The following is an 18,051-nucleotide window of genomic DNA, read 5'->3' on the forward strand; positions in this document are numbered from 1 at the left end:
CTGACTATTCATTGGAAGGGCTGATGCTGAAGCCGAAGCTCCAACACTTTGGCCACCTGATGAGAAGAGCCAACTCATTGGAAAAGATACTGGGAAAGATTGAAGGCAAGAGGAGAACAGGGAGACAGAGGATGAAATGATTAGATGGCATCACCAACTCAACGGACGTGAGTGTGAGCAAATTCTGGGAGATGGTGAAGGACAGAGAAGCCTGGCATGCTGCATTTCACGAGTTTGTAAAGAGTTGGACATGACAGCACTTTAACAGTAACAATAACTCTCATATTGGTGTTGAACCTGTTCATAGTTGATTCTTTTCTCCCTCTTTTATAAAAATACATTTTATGCATTTATTTTTTCATTGAGGTATAGTTGATTTACAATGTTATATAGGTTTCAGGTCTATAGCATAGTGATTCGCAATTTTTAAAGGTTATATTTCATTTATAGTTATTATAAAATATCAGCTATACTCCCTGTGCAGTACTATATATCCTTGTAGTCTATTTATTTTATATATAGTAATTTGTATCACTTAATCCCCTCTCCCTATCTTACCCCTCTCTTCTTCCCACTCCCCAAGATCTTAGTTGGTTCTTAAAAGTTATTCAGTTTTAGAGTGCTATTCCTCTTCAGGTTCCATTTGTACATTCATGCATGCATTCATTCATTGAAGAGATAATACCAAAAAAAAAATCTGCAATGGTTTAGACATGGTTATGGGAGTGTCACTTAACAGAAGTAAAAAGAACTGATAAAATCTGTTTTCTGAAGTCACTTTTTCTGAAAGGGTGACAGAAATAGTGACAAAGTGGACACTATTTTGGAGTCAGAATTTCGGTAGAATGCATGTGATTTTTCCTCTCTTCTCCATCCATTCTAAGCATACAGAACTATAGTAATAGAAATTCAGTTCATCACAATATAGGGTGTAGTAACTTTTTTTTAAACCACTCTGAACATTTTTATTTTATTTATTTTTACTGTGATAAGAACACGACATGATATCTACCCTCTTGAAAAATTTTAAAGTATAGTGACAATGATCTACAATAGATTTCTAGAACTTATTTGTATCACAAAACTAAAATTTTATACTGATTGAGCAGCAGCTCCCCATTTCCTCCACTCTCAGTCCCTGGCAACCACTATTCTGTTCTCTGTTTCTATGAATCGACTCTTTTCATTACCTCATATAAGTGGAATCATGTGTATTTGTTCTTCTGTCTGGCTTCTTTCTCTTATCATGTCTTCCAGGCTTATCTGCGTTGTTACATATGCCAGTATCATATTATTTTGACTACTATAGCCTTGTAATATGTTTTGAAATCAAAGTGTGATACCCTCAGCTTGGTTTGCTCAAAATTGCTTAGATTATTCAGGATCTCTTGCAGTTCTATGCATATTTTAGTATTGGTTTTATTTATTTTTTTGTTAAGAAGAAAGGCCATTTGGGTTTTGATAGAAATTGCATTGTATCTGCAGATCACTTTGGATAATATGAACATCTGTGTGTGCATGCTAAGTTGCTTCAGTAGTGTCCGACTCTTTGTGACCCTATATGGCCTAAAGCCCACCAGGCTCCTCTGTCCATGTAGATTCTTCAGGTAAGAATTCCGGAGTGGGTTGCCATTCCCTTCTCTCCAGGGCATCTTCCCGACCCAGACATTGAACCCATTCAATGGGTTCAATTGTCTACATTGACAGGTGGGTTCTTTACCATTAGTGCCACCTGGAAAGCCCAATATTTGGACATTTCCATAATATTAAATCTTCCAATCCATAAACATAGATTTTCTTTTCATTCATTTGTGTCTTCTTTAATTTCTTCCATTAATGATTTGTTGTCAGTGTACAAGTTTTTCACCTCCTTGGTTAAATTTATCACTAAGTGTTTTATTATTTTTTGATGCTGTTATAAACGGGATTGTTTAATTTTTTCATAATTCACTAGCTCATTTTTAGTGTATAGAAATGCAGTTGATTTTTGGGTGTTGATTTGTATCCTATAACTTTGCTGATTTAGTTTATTAGTTTCAGCAGGGCTTGTTTGCACTGAGATATAATTGGCATATGATATATTAGTTTTAAGTGTATAACACAAAGATTTGACAAACAGTCCATGCTGAGTGAGCGTGAATGCTGGGCCTGCCTTGGTTTAATATAGAGGAAGGAATTCAATGACTTAAGGGGATAAGAACATTAAATTGAATTTGTCATTCAAGACCCTCTCACCCACAAACGGGAAGTGATCTAGAAGACATACCTTTCACCAATGCTGTGAAAAATAAATTTCTAAGGCGATGCCAGATATCTTTAAAGAGCTGTATGTTTCAGTTTAAGTCCAGGATCTGTAGACGAGAGCAGCCGTCTTTTAAAGATCACTGGTTTCTGAACAAGTTCCTAACGTGCTTTTCTCAAACAGGGTTCTCAGGCCTTTTTGAACTTGCATCTTGTCTGAGTCTCTGTGCAGATTTTTATTCCCTCTTATATATGGCTGCTTTGAAATGTCCTAACTTCCCGGCTTGTCCTCAGAGCCTTTAGATGATCTGTTGTACGTCTCTCCCTCTAACCTCTTGCTCCAGGTGTGTATAGGTCTGTAGAGTCCCGCAGCTTTTACCTGCAGTGTCTGCCATGTTTATTACTATTATCAACATGCAACGTAAACTACTGTTTCCCATGACAATGGCCTTTTGGAAGTGAAGCATACTCTTTTCAACAAACAGGGTGAGATACACACATTTTCTCTTGAGAGAACAATGATGAGGCATTCTATCTAGAGTAGTCAGTAATAAGACAATCATGGGGATTATATCTGGGGACTGTAAAATCCTAGTGAAGAAAACTCACTGAAAGTAGAAATTAAGATAATAAGTATATTTGGAGCCTCAGCTATTAAAATGATTTGAAGAATCAGTTACCATCACTTCCTCATGAAGATAATAAACTAGTTCTTACAGAAACACACGTTAAGGGGGAGAAATAGAGCAAAAGGACTTTGAAAATTTATTTTAGGCCATTACTTGAAACTGAAATAAATGGGGAGTTAGAGTACACAAAGATGAAGTTCCTTAGTGTGGCTTCCTCACACAAAACCACATGGTTCTTTTTCTAGAAAAAGAGGCTGAGAAAATTACATTATGGGCTACTAAACTATATATATTCATCTGAGACAAATGAATCTGTTAAGAACTGTGAAGAAGCCAAAGGAAGCTGAAGTAGTTTTTAAATAAAGGAACAATTGACAGAAGTAAATAAAATTAGTCTGCAAGTGAAAGTAGTTGATAGGAAAAGGAGAATATAAGAAAACTCTGACTTGGAGGCATTTGAGCTTTCTTCCATTTTTGAGATTAGAATTATTCATTCTCATACTCCAATATCCACCCTGAATACTTTATGGGCCCCTGGATACCCAGAAAGGATAAGGCTGAAATGCTTGCCTTAACTCCTGCAACCCTCAGATTGATTGTCTTTGTCTAAGAATGATTCTGATATGAAATCTTCTACTTCATTGATTTCGTGGAGTATTATCTGTTAATTAAGAATTAGCTGTTTGGACTTCCTTGGCAGTCCAGTGGTTAAGAATCTGCCTGCCCATGTGGGGGACGCTGGTTTAGTCACTGGCCTGGGAAGATTCCCATGCAGGACAACTCGGCCTGTGTGCCGTAACTAATGAGCCTCAGCTTCAGAGCCTGCACTCAGCAAGGAAGACCTAGCACAGCCAAACATGAAAAAACAAATGAATAAATTAAGGAAAAAGAATTATCCACTAAACTATTATCATTCCACTAATTAATTCCTTCATTAGCTTCATAACTGCATAATATTTTATTATTTTAGCAGTTATTCTAAGTAACTAAAAATTTCAACATGCATTCTTGACCTAGTAATGCCCAAGATAAATACTCCCTTTACTCCTTCTTAGACATTTTAATAACTTTGTTGTTGTTTTTGCTAAGTCACATCCAGCTCTTTTGTGATCATGTGGACTGTAGTTCCCCAGTCTCCTCTGTCCATAGGATTACCTGAGCAATATTTCCAGGGGATCTTCCCGACCTAGAGATTTAACCTGCATGTCCTACATCGCAGGCAGATTCTCTACTCTCTGGGCCATAGCCTTAGGTCCTTTTAACTCCATATCCTCCTTTTAATTTAAATGCAACATTTACAGTGTAGTTCAAGCTTATGCAATTTTAAACTATAGACACTAATATTATGGCTTTGTATAATCACTATTCACTTAGATTTACACCTGCATTTACCTATTTCATTGCCCTTTATCCTGAATCTTAGAGGTTCCATTGGGATTATTTTCTAACATCTAAAGGACATTATAGTATATCCTTAGCAAAGACCTAAGGTAATGACAATTTTTCTCTACCTATCTTAAATTATCTTTATTTCACCTATGGAATATAAGTATATCTTCATATGATTCTCATATAATTATCTTTTCTCTGGGGATAGAGTTTTGTATAACAATTGTCTTTCAATACTTCCATGCTTTCTTTTTCCTTTTTATAGATTAGCTACTAATTACTTCTTTAAAAGTAAATTCTGGACTTTCCTGGTTGTCCTGTGGTTAAGACTTGACTTTACAATGCAGAGGATGTGGGTTTAATCCCTGGTCAGGAGCTAAGATCTTGTGTGCCTCGTGGGCAATAAAACCAAAACAGAAAACAGAAGCAATGTTGTGACAAACTCAATAAAGACAAAAAAAAAGCATTAACAAATAAATATACAAATATATAAATTCTGTATTTACTACCTGCCTTTCAGCTTCCATTTATCCTTGGTTTTCAGCAATTAAACATGATATACATAACATTGTTTTTATTTTGTTCACCCGATAGGAATTCAGAATGCTTTGGCATTATGTGGTTTGATGTCTTCTATCAGTTTTGGAATATTCACAGACATTAGCTATTCCACTGTAAGTTATGGGTAACCTGTATTTACAAAATCACATTTTGAGGTAAGAGATCATTAGGAGACACTGCCTTAACAAATGTGTTACTTTGTATATACAGTTTAAAAAATTGTTTTTCCTGAAAGAAGAACGAGTTCACTATTGATATGTATGCATGTTCAGTCACTCAGTGGTGTCTGACTCTTTGCAACTCTTTAGACTGTAGCCCATCAGACTCTGTCCATAGAATTTTTCAGGCAAGCGTACTGGAATGGGTTGTCTTTTCTTCTGCAGGGCATCTTCCCAACCCAGGGATCAAACTTAGGTCTCCTGCGTCTCCTACATTGGCAGGTAGATTCTTTATCATTGAGCCCCGGGAAGCCCAATGATCTGTATATACAAGTTTAATTTAGACCATTTTATGTGATTGAGATGGGAGCAATGCAACTGGGAAAGATTGTCAGGAACTATTTAGAGCAGAGGCCAGCCTTGGCAGGGAGGAATGCTGAAATTATGAGGTGTGTCTCCCAAGGGCATCATATGGAAATTGTCAGTATATATGCCATCAACTTATCATCATGCTATAGACTGAAGTCTTTATTAAAGGCAATAACAGAACTTGAATGCAGTAAAAAAAGAAATAATATACAGTCACATAGTAGATGAGAACTAAAATTAAAGGAGACCTATATTCTTTAAGCTTGCTGGAGTCTACTAAGTTGAAAAATATCACTTCTATTTGTCTCTTTTTTCCATATTCCAGAGAATGATTAGTATAAAATATTCATAAAATACTCTTTATAAAGAGCCAGTATAATATTTCATTCTTGAAAGTTATTTTTCTCATTTGTTCCTCTCTGAAAGATACAGCTGGGTGGGGAAAATGTAAATCTGCAGCCCTCACTATTTCTGAAGAAGCAATATTTTTACAACTTGATCTGACATGACTTCTTGTTCTGAGGTCAGCATAGCATAATGGTTCCATGTGTAATCTCTAGAGTAAACCTATTTTGGCTTAAATTATGTTTCTATTTTTTACTAGCTATACAACTTTGGAAAATTCCTCATTCTTTCTGGGTCTCTGTTTCTTTGTTAATATGACAGCCATAAAAATAGTACAGTTTTGTAGGAATTATTGGGGCAGTACATGATCTAATATGTGATACACTGAAGTAGTATTGGGAACATTAGAAGTAATCAATAAATACTAGGTATTTTTTAAGTGCTCATTGTGACTAAATGCTCTTTAGTGTATATGTGCTATGTGGCTTCCTCTCATTTATTTAGCAGGGTCTGAAATTTTAGTATATTAGCATTTTCTTCTATGTACAAATATATTTAAAATTTAAAAGTCACATAACCATTTAAGCCCATATTTTGATATTTGGGTTTGATTAAGAGATCTCCAATTATTACAATATGCTGAGTTGAGCATACTTGAAAGAACACAAAATGTTAAAATGTCTCTATAATTACCTTCTGTATAAGAAAATGTAAAAAAAAAAAAAAGAAAAGAAAATGTAAGAAGGATTATTGTGCCATACATTTCCAATTCTTCTTTGTTATATGTCTTGAGAAGACTGGAGCTCATTGCTTCAGGACAATTTCCTTGCTGCCAAGATCTTATTTTCAGCAGAAATAAGATATCAGTTTTCTTCAGAGAAGAACCAGTTACCTTGACAACAAAAAATGCATCCATGAGGATAACTTTGTCACCCATACTAACTCTGTGTATCATAATTTTTGTATTATTGTTTTTAATTATCCTCCCTAACTTCAAGAGAAGCCCATGATACTTAAGAATTTTTCTGAAAAGTGAGCCATAGTTACTAACTTTGATTTTGTATTTATTAATTGCATATATGCATCTAAATTTAAGCAATCTACATTGATAACAAGATTCTCATTGCAATTCAATACTTACCTCTGTTTTGCTATATTGTGTTGCAATATCCAGCCACAACAGTATTGTTTTCCTGTGTATTCAGAATGTCTTCTAGGCATTTAACTGGAATTTGTAAAATTTACAAATGAAAATACATTTTAAGATTTATCACTTTTAAACCTTTGAGAATGCAAATAAAATAGAAATTCAGAGAAGTTTGAATACAATTTATTCTTTTATTTTTTTAATGATTAGCTACAGAATAAATTAGAATTATCACTTGCAAATAATTGACATTAAATATAAAACATTTTTCTTATGACAGACATTTATGAGGTAGTGACTGATGCTTTAATAATTGCAGATTTCCACATCTTATTATTGCTATTCTAAGCAGTTAGTAAACCCAATTATGACTTAATGACCAAAGTTGCCTCTGAAGCAAATGCCTTTGACATAGCACACAAGTCAGTCACAAAGTACTGTTTATTCTATTACTATAGTGCTTCACATATCTATTTACTTTTTCACAGCACCATAACCTTTTCCCCATTCAAATTTTCATTATTTTTATGTGGAACTTTTATAATATTCTACAAACTCTCTATCACTATCCACTATTTTTCTCAAGATGCCTCTAGAATTAACACCCCCATTACACAGCTTTACTAATGTTACCCTTTCAAAGATCTTCAAGCTATCAATTATTTATATTTTAAATTTCAAGCTCATTAAACAATTTCTAATTGTGCTATTTTTCTTAACATCTATATTTCTATTTTCAAATATGAAACCTTTAACCCACATCATTTCACATGATGTGTTTTGTTTTGTTTTGGAGAATCTGTCCCTCTCATTGGCTAAACTTGAGTTGAAAAAAATAGAGTGACTGGAACGCTCCTATCTTGAATTTATTTTATTTAGTCTGAATGGCTTATGGTTGCTTCTAAGATATTTTGGAAACTTCACACTAATTGTAAAGAAAATCTTTCTGCTTGACTACATTTTAAAGATCTGATCCTAGTCCAACTACAAGATCATGTAACTTGTTGGGCAAAAAGTTTCAATCAGCCAAGTTCAGGCTCATATGAGGAAGACTTTGAATTCTCTTGACCATATTACTGCAGCTTAAATCTCAAATGCATTGCTGGACTCATAACAATAAATGTACTAGAAGAGGATCAAAAGGGCAGAGTAAGAAGACATGGAATTCACCACCCCCTACACACACACCAAAAATGCAACTACCTGTGGAATAATTGTCATAGAAAATGAACTGGAAACTGGCAGAAGTACTCCTCTACAACCAAGATTGTAAGAATGACACCCATGTAATTGGGTAAGACTGGAAAAAAAGCAGAACCTGTATCCTTGGGAGGAGACTAAGAGCAAATGGGAGGTTGTGTAGGTGAACAGTCGCCCTGGGACGTCAGAGGGTTGTGCCACAGTCCAGCGTCCCAATCCAGGGGTCCTACATGGAGGATGTAAGCCCCTACGCTTGTTGGAGAAGATTTGGAATGGAGAGAGGGGCTGAAGAAGCTTAAACTCCACTCATAAGGCAGATGCTGGCTTGCCTGCCAAGTGCCTTCAAACAAAGCAGAAAGAGGTCTCATGTAGCAGCTGCTGCCTCACTGTACTCCTAGATTCCTCACTCACTGCACTCCTAGATTCCTCACTCACTGCATGCTACAGCTTGACGCTAGATCTAGGGTAGCCAGGACCTAGGAAAAGGCTTGATCTAAGGACACAGAGGCAACACAGGGTCCAGGGTGTGGTCCAAGTGGGCAGTGGTGGTCACTGTTGGTGACTCAAACAGCACCCCTAAAGCAGCCCAGACTTCTGATAGCAACACAACTGCTTGATTTCCCACAACCACCACACCACACTCCACAGTGCCAGTCAAGCAAACACTCCAACCCCTGCTATTCCATGCCATAAACTAGCACTAGATCTGGGATGACCACGGCAAGGGAAAAGGTATGACCTTAGACTGTGTCTGAGTGAAGCCATAGATGCCTACACAGTCAGCACATCAGACATTTATAAGTACACCAGCCTCATCTACTTCAATACTCCCTGCCTTTGGGGCAAAGTCCCCAGTGTGGGGAAAAGGAAAAACACCCAAAGGAAACAGAACCAGCTGGAGCTCGACCCTCAAGACTTGCTCTAGCAACTTGGAAGCAAACTCTGCTCCAACATGGCAACTACGGTCACTGAGCAGAGAGGAAGTCCCATCTCTCACCCTAATCAGCCTCTAGCTACTCCATCACCACCACACCTCCGACCAAGGTGATGGCGGCCAGCACACCTTGAGGAAAGATGTGACTGGCATTCACATCAAATCCACTTCTCCCACCAAATGGGAGGGCACTCGGTCCACATGAGGATGCTCCCACACAACTCACTGCCTCAAGAACACAATAGGTAACAGTTTTGCCTAAACTCGTAGAGACAGAGAAAGTTAAGTAAAATGAAAAGGCAAAGGAACTACTGTCAATTGAAAGGGCAAGAGAAAATCCCTGAAAATTGAATAATGAAACAGAAGTAATCAGCCTACCAGATAATGAATTTAAAACATTACTAATAAAAACTCTAACTGAATTAGGGGAGAGAATTGATCATATGTCGTTTTAACAAGAAACTAGAAAGTATAAAGAAGACTCAATCAAAGATAGATAATTTAATTTCTGAGATTAAAAAGCACTCTAGAAGCAATGAATAGCAGACTAAATGACTCAGAAAAATGCCTAAGTGATCTGAAATTTAAAATTCCAATCAGAATAGCAGACAGAAAGACAAACAAACAATAAATAAAAACAACATGCAAGATCTATGGGATAATATAAAGCATGCCAACTATACATAATAGAGGTTCCAGAAGGAGAAGAGAGAGAAGGAGATCAAAAATGTATTTAAGGAGAAGGGAACCCTCCTCAACTGTTGGTAGGAATGTACATTGGTATTGCCGCTATGGAGAACAGTATGGAGTTTCCTTAAAAATCTAAGAATACAGCTTCCATATGACCCCTCAATCCCACTCTTGGGCATATATCTGGAGAGAACCATAATTTGAAAGGATGTATGCACCCCTATGGGGCTTCCCTGGTGGCTCAGTTGGTAAAGAATCTGCCTGCAATGCCAGAGACCTGGATTCAATTCCTGGGTCAGGAAGATCCCCTAGAGGAGGGAATGGCTACTCGCTCCAGTATTATTGCCTGGAAAATTCCATGGGCAGAGGACACTGGTGGGCTACAACCCATGGTGTGGCAAAGAGTTGGACACAACTAAGCAACATTCACTCATGCACCCCTATGTTCATTGAGGCACTATTTCAATAAGCAAGACATAGAAGCAACATAAATGTCCATCTGCAGAGGAATGAATGAAGAAGATGTCACACATATATGCGGTGGAATAATACTCTGCCATAAAAAGGCACAAAATAGTTCCATTTGCAGAAATGTGGATGGACTATCATACAGAGTGAAATCAGTTGGAAAGAGAAAAACAAATACTGTAAATTAATGCATATGTGTGATATATAGAAAAATGGTACAGATGAACTTATTGGCAAAACAGAAACAAAGTCACAGACTCAGACACTAAACTTATGGTTACCCAGGGGGAAAGGGGTGGAGGAGTAGAATGAAGGTGGGAGTTAGGATTGACGTATATACACTACTATGTATAAAATAGATAACAAATGGGAACCTACTGTTTAGCACAATGTTCTGTGGTGACCTAAATGGGAAGGAAATCTAAAAATGAGTGGATATATGTGTACATGTAACCAATTTACTTTACTGTAGAACAGAAACTGACATCACAATGTAAAGCAACTATGCTCCAATAAAAAAAAAATTTTTTTAATGTATTTGGAGAAAATATGGCTGAACATTTCCTGAACTTGAAGGAAACAGATATCCAGGTACACAAAGCACAGAGGGTCTCAAATAAGATGAAACCAAACAGACCTATACTAAGACATGTCACAATTAAAATGGTGAAATTTAAAGATAGAGGAGTCTAAAGGCAGGAAAAAACAAAGAGTCACTCACAAGGGGACACCCATGAGGCTATGAGCTAATTTCTTTGCATAATTATCCAGAAGGGAATGGGGTGATATAGTCAAAGTTCTGAATGGGAAAACCCTGCAACTTAGGATACCATATTCAGCAAGATTATCATTGAGTGAAGCAGGAGAGATAAAGACGTTTTAGACAAACAAAAACTAAAAGAATTCAGCAGCACTAAACTTACCCTAAAAGAATGTTAAAGGGTTTTCTGTAAATGGAAAAAAAAGCGTCTACAGAGAAGAGAAAATTGCAACAGAAAAGGCAAACGTATAGTAAGGATTGAATATCACTTAAGCCAGGATGTAGATTAAAAAACAAGCAACTAAAATGCTAAATATATCTATACCATAGGTACACATATTCATACAATTTTATGATTAGGCTGTTTCTTTTTTCTTATTTTGAATATATTTATTTTATACCAATACTATAATGTTAAATTATCTTTAGCTTTATAGACTGTTTGGTACTTGGAAAGACTAGATTGCTATTGTTCTTGTTAATATATTTCAATATGTATTTTGCTAATCATTTTTTTACTTCTTTGGGACTTAAACCAGCCAATCCTAAAGGAAATCAACCTTGAATATTCATTGGAAGGACTGTATGCTAAAGCTGAAGCTCCAATACTTGGCCATCTGATGTGAAGAGCTGACTCATTGGAAACTACCTTGACTCTGGGAAAGATTGAAGGCAAAAGGAGAAGAGGGCTGCAGAAGATGAGATGGTTAGACAGCATCACCAACTCAATGGACATGCTGCTGCTGCTAAGTCGCTTCAGTTGTGTCCGACTCTGTGCAACCCCATAGATGGCAGCTCACCAGTCTCCCCCGTCCCTGGGATTCTCCATGCAAGAATACTGGAGTGGGTTGCCATTTCCTTCTCCAATGCATGAAAGTGAAAAGTGAAAGTGAAGTCGCTCAGTCGTGTCTGACTCTTAGCGACCACATAGACCGCAGCCTACCAGGCTCCTCCGGCCTTGGGATTTTCCAGGCAAGAGTACTGGAGTGGGGAAGTGGACATGAATTTGAGCAAATTCCGGGAGACAGTGAAAGACAGGGAAGCCTAGTGTGCTGCAGGTCACAAAGAGTTGGACACGACTTAGTGACTGAACAACAACAACATAATTTATAATTAACATACTTGTCATGAAGATACAAGTATATTGGGATCACATAAGTCTTAAATAAATCTAGATTGTATCATTATCTACACAATATTAGTCTTCCCACCAAGGTACACTTAATATATACTGAGCTCGTTAGATGTCTTTCTGTCTTTTAATATTAATATTAAAAGTATTACAATCTCTTTCACATAAGCCATATGCATTATTAGGTATATTAATTTATTTAATAAAAAATTCACCAAGTACCTCTAATGTGACAACATAGTTTTCAAAAGCAAAGGTTAAAATGTAGAGCAAATATATATGTGGGTTCTTTGTAAAGAAGCAAACAAGCTAGTGGGAGAAAGAGATCTTAAGGAAATAATCACACAGATAATTACACAGGTGAGGCTGTGAAAGGTGCAACAAATGAATCACTATTAAGATATTGTAACAGAGAAATCTGGCTTATTTATAAGTGGATAGTGTTAATTGATTACTAAAGGATTAGCTACTTAGAAGAAAAGTAGAAGAAAGGCTGTTTTAGCTAATAAGCAAAACAGTCTATTCATACCCTTTGTAGCAAGAAGGACTACAGATAAAGTTATAGTTAATATCAGTCTACCCAGAGAAGTCTTGATTTATGCTTGTTGTCCCAGAGTAATTATTAGCATCACCTACTTTCATTATTAAAATGATCCTTGTTTTTATAATGCTACATGGTAATACTAACTATGAGTCATTTAGGGAACTAAAAGATACCTGTGACTGGAACCCATAGAGTGAGAAAGTATGTGATACTAGCTGGGATAGAAACCATGGACCAAGTAAGGAAGACCCTTATACACCATGTTAAAGATTTTAAAATTTATATTGAATTTAGAGTATTAATAGGCTAAGCCTCGTGAGTTTATAAAATTTATATTTTGAAGAGGTTACTTTGGAAATTTAATGGAGGAGGTCAAGGGTGAATTATAGTTAGACCTTTAGGAGGTTTATAGCCTAGACTAAAGGAGACAGAGAAAGACAAAGAATTGCTTAGATTAGATGGGTAATAATGCAACTGTAGAGAAGAATTGCTTAGATTAGATGGGTAATAATGCAACTGTAGAGAAGTGTACTTATTCACTAAATTGGAATAATCAGTGGCAGTTAAACAGTACAGATGATTCTTAGGCTTGTCTCACTAGATAAGTGCCAAGAGAGACAACAGTATTAGAGTATTTGATTCTTTCTCCATGATGCCAGTAAGGATAATGGCTGGGAAGAAAGTCTATTTAAAAATATTGTAGGCTAATTGTTTTTCAAGATATCAAAGAAGAAATGTCAAGTGAGAGGCTTAATATGTGGACCTGAATTTTGGATGTTAGCTCTATATGGTATATAACGAAATTCTGTTAACTTTGTTTCAAGCCTTGTTATTGAAGTGTCTTTATTATGAATTTTTTTTTCAGTAGGTTTTCTTGGTATATCTAGGTAAGAAAGCACATCATCTACATATACTTTCAGTGTGTATGTTTGTATCTGTTCAGATGTGTCCAACTCCAACCCCTTGGACTGTAGCCCACCAGTCTCCTCTGTCCATGGAATTTTCCAGGCAAGTATATTGGAGTGGGTTGCCATTTCCTTCTCCGATAGTCTCAGTATTTAATTTCAAATATTTGTATCTAAAAAGGTTTTCCCACATCACTGATTTCTTTGCCCATCACATCCAAAAGAATAATAGCAATTATAAACCTGCATGCATGTCAAGAAACAACAGTTAGAACTGAACATGGAACAATAGACTGGTTCAAAATTAGGAAAGGAGTATGTCAAGGTTGTATATTGTCATCCTGCTTATTTAACTCCTATGCAGAGTACATCTTGTGAAATGCAGGGCTGGATGAATTGCAAGCTGGAATCAAGATTGCTGAGAGAAATATCAGCAACCTCAGATATGCAGATAACACCATCCTTATGGCAGAAAGTGAAGAGAAACTTGAACGTGAAAGAGGAAAGTGAAAAATCTGGCTTAAAACAACATTAAAAAAACTAAGATCATGGCATCTGGTCTCATCACTTCATGGCATATAGACGGGGAAACAATGGAAACAGTCATAGACTTTACTTGCTTGGGCTCCAAGATCACTGTGGAAGATGACTACAGCCATAAAATTAAAAGACGCTTGCTCCTTGGAAGCATATTAAAAAGCAGAGGCATTGCTTTGCCTACAAAGGTCTGTCTAGTCAAAGCTATGGTTTTTCCAATAGTGATGTATGGATGTGAGAGTGGGGCCATAAAGAAAGCTAAGCACCAAAGAATTGATGCTTTCAAACTGTGGTGCTGGAGAAGACTCTTGAGAGTCCCTTGGACTGCAAGGAGATCCAACCAGTCCATCCTAAAGGAAATCATTGAATATTCAATGCAAGGACAGGTGCTGAAGCTGAAACTCCAATACTTTGGCTGCCTGATGTGAAGAGCTGACTCACTGGAAAAGACACTGATGCTGGGAAAGACCGAAGGCAGGAGGAGAAGGGGACGACAGAGGACAAGATGGTTGGATGGCATCACTGACCAATGGATATGAATTTGAGCAGACCCTGCAAGACAGTGAAGGACAGGGAAGCCTGGTGTGCTTGTAGTCCATGGGGTTGCAAACAGTCGGACATGACTGGGCGACTAAGCATAGCACAGCATGTGCTTGCCTTATGAATTTGAATGGGACTCTTTGATCTTTTGCTAGCTACTAAACAGTTTGTCTAGGAGTCATGTTTTGTTATTAAAATCTTTTCAAGTTCATTCTTAAAAATTACCATCTTTGTGCATCCAAATAGATATTTATTTATCTATAGAATATAGCTATATTTATTCAATTTCTCTACATTGTTATTTATTATCATACGTGTCTTTGTTAGAAATTGTACACAAAATTTTTATGTTTATTTCTGAAAATTATATATTATACTATATTCTACTGATTTAGATCTACTTATAACTTTTGAATAAATTTATCCTTCACATGTTTTATGCTGTTGTTTTCTCTGATTTATAAGCATAAATTACCTTACTTTCTATATTTGAAGGAATTTTCATATTTCTGGTTTGCAGATACTACCATATATGAATCTATTTTTTTAAAAGCTAATATATTTTCTAATATTAAGACACTGAGTTCAAGCCATATATAGACTTGGTCCAATATCCTGATAAGATTTTTTTTTTCATTTTTTGATGAATCTCTTCCCATTATCATTTTATTTCTTCTATTAGATTCTTTCTTTCAAATTCCTGACTTGATGTCTTTACAGTTACTTTTTAACTGCCCAAATAATAAATTCTATAAATATCTCCAAGTTTTCTTACATTTCACAGTTGCTAAGTTTAATGTCAGTAAAAATACAATAACGTAAAGAACACTGCTATTATTTTTCATTTTTTTCAAAATACACAGCTATCCACTAACATCTTTGATAAGCTCACCTGGGACAAAGCTATTGTTGATAATTCAAAAACTGAATTGGTAAATACTTTTATGTAACTAAAATAACAAATGAGAAAAATAACTTTAGGAAATCCTTAGAATTGATTTCAAATGCTTCAAAATTCTATTCTAGTAACTTTTAACAAGTTAATGAAAAACTGAAAAATACTTACCCTTAGCTATCATAAATGCAGCTAGCGCAAGAGCAATTAAATAGAGCAGGGCAAATGTCACTGTAGCAATGCACCATGGAGACTCTGCCCAAAGAGAAAAAAGTAGTTCACCATGATGATCAATGGAATCAGGATTGAGGAGTTGGGATTAGAAAGAATTTTGGCTAGGAATGTTCATCCTATTAGAATTTGAATGAACTCTAAGTCCAGGGGAGTGCTGCATCATTGGTATTCCCACTCTGCGAGGAAAACTTTAAAAATTATTTTGAATATTTGGATATAGCCAGGGAAATATGAATATTTTTACGTAGGAATGTTGAACTAACAAGTTGCTCTGCTAAGGACATTTTACGATCAAAAAGAGAACTTCAGAAATCCTACAAGGGATTTAGTTCATCACCTTCCTTTAATTAAACAATTTTTTCCCCATCTTTGTAGCAGAACTAAGAATAAAACTTCTGCATTAGCTGTTGACCTTGACAGATACTCTGTGATAGTTTTGATAAAATCTAGTTACTGGGATATACCTCCCACACCCCATTTCGTTTTTAGAAATATTGTAGCATAAAAGGAGCATTTACATTTTGCAAAGCTAAGATATCAACCCACAAAATATCTAGAAGCATTCTTTATTCTATGGCTTTGGTACATCATTTTAAGCCATGGTTGATTATTTAGAGAAAAATGATCAGTAGTTCATTGCTCATTTCCATTTGCTCTTAACACTAGACTTTGGGTCCTTATGACCAGCTTAAAAGTGTATGAGGGGTGATTTCCATTTGAAAGATTAGTCAGTATTTATTCTCATGACTTCTCATTAAAATATGAAGGCAAAAAAAAGTCTAGAGTTTTACATTTTTTACCTTTTGTTTTCCAAATCCTAGTTAGTTTTCTCTTCTGAATATTTGAAGAATCACGAAATTTGACTTCTGTGTATGTTACACTTTCATCACAAAACTCTAGAAAGTATGTTAGAAAAATGCATGCAATAAATAATTATAATTTTATATATACACATATGTATATATACATATATTTATAATGACATAGAATTAAAAACATGTTAGAAACATAAATTGTCCCTATGTTAGACTTATAACAAAGTTTTAAAAATTGTCTCAGGCAATTGCTTTGTGAATTGTGGCAAGCTTTTTTTATCCTTAGTTTCTTATATAAAATAAGAATAACAGTAATATTTTTCCATATATATATTGTGGAGATTAAGCTAATGTATATAAAGTCAACAGCATGGTGCTTGAAGTAATAAACATGCAATAAGTTTTATTATTATAAAAATAGTCATAGTAGTAGTTAGAATAGTAATTATAAGAATATAATGGACAATAGCATCTGAAGTAATACCAGTTGCAGAAAGAATAGAAATTTAAGAGTTAGTTTAACTATCTATAATTTAAATGTCTACAAATGCTCCTTCTTACAGTTGAATTTAATGTTAATGAAAGGAGCGTGAGAAACAAAATCATCTAATTCTTGCTAGATAAATAAATTTTCTTAGCAGTACTCTTTCAGTGCAAGCAAAGCAGAGAATTCACAGCCACCAAGTCAATAACACTTTTCCAAATAATATTTAACCTAACCCCATTGTAAATATTTACTTACCAAAGAGTGATTGTATTTTAAATTCCCTTCCATTGGAAAATCTAAAATTCATTCACAAGGACGAACGGTTTTTAACTCTTCTTCTAGAAGTAGCTAGCTATGGACTTAGTTATTTATAATATTATTTTCTCAGTAAATAAAGGGATTACTTAGCAATAGCAGCATTACCTGTATTTAGTTCATGCAATTCCTCTGGCAAATGTTGATGACCAGGACCAGGGCTGGACAGTGCTGGTGTCTTGGGTTCCATAGTTGAATTCAGATTGCTTGGATCAGATGATTAGCAGGTGGTCAGAATGAAACAGGATCAAGGAAACAGAACTCTTCATATGCAATATCAGACAGGATGTTTACTCTAAATTTAATATGTAAAGTACTTTTTACACTCAAGAAAATAAAAGGCAATGTAATTCAGACCCAATATTAACTTTGTTATTCTTCCATGTATAATGAAGCTCTTCTCTATTTCCAAAGATAAACTTTAAAATTATATTAACCATAATGATCTTTTCTCTGCCTTATTTCTCAAAAATAATAAATGAACAATGAATATGAAAACATTGTTATGTAAACAAGTGATATACTGTGTTTAAATCAAATGTAACAAATATTCATTTTTAAAAATATCTTTTTTGTGATTATAAATATTCATAATCATTGTTAAACGGTACCTTAGAGGAAATGAAAATGACACAACAACTCTGTTCCCGAAACACAACTTATTTCAACTTTTGTTGAAATAATTATTCATAACTTTTCTTAGTTATTCAAGTGACCAATAGATGTTTTGTTTAAAGAAGTAAAAGGAACAATGTA

At 35.3% G+C, this 18,051-nt stretch overlaps 1 long non-coding RNA gene across 1 annotated transcript; it reads right to left on the reverse strand.

Moving 5' to 3' along the window:
* Positions 1–4,214: 4,214 nt before the first annotated feature.
* LOC122680356 lies at positions 4,215–17,546 on the reverse strand. The gene is made up of 5 exons (XR_006336685.1): positions 17,404–17,546; positions 16,479–16,574; positions 15,616–15,699; positions 6,834–6,917; positions 4,215–6,584 (listed from the first exon to the last, which is right to left on the reverse strand). It is a non-coding gene; the product is annotated as an uncharacterized LOC122680356 (long non-coding RNA).
* Positions 17,547–18,051: the final 505 nt, after the last annotated feature.

The sequence above is a fragment of the Cervus elaphus genome, chromosome 22 (genome assembly GCF_910594005.1).
Source record: "Cervus elaphus chromosome 22, mCerEla1.1, whole genome shotgun sequence".
Lineage (NCBI taxonomy): Eukaryota > Metazoa > Chordata > Mammalia > Artiodactyla > Cervidae > Cervus > Cervus elaphus.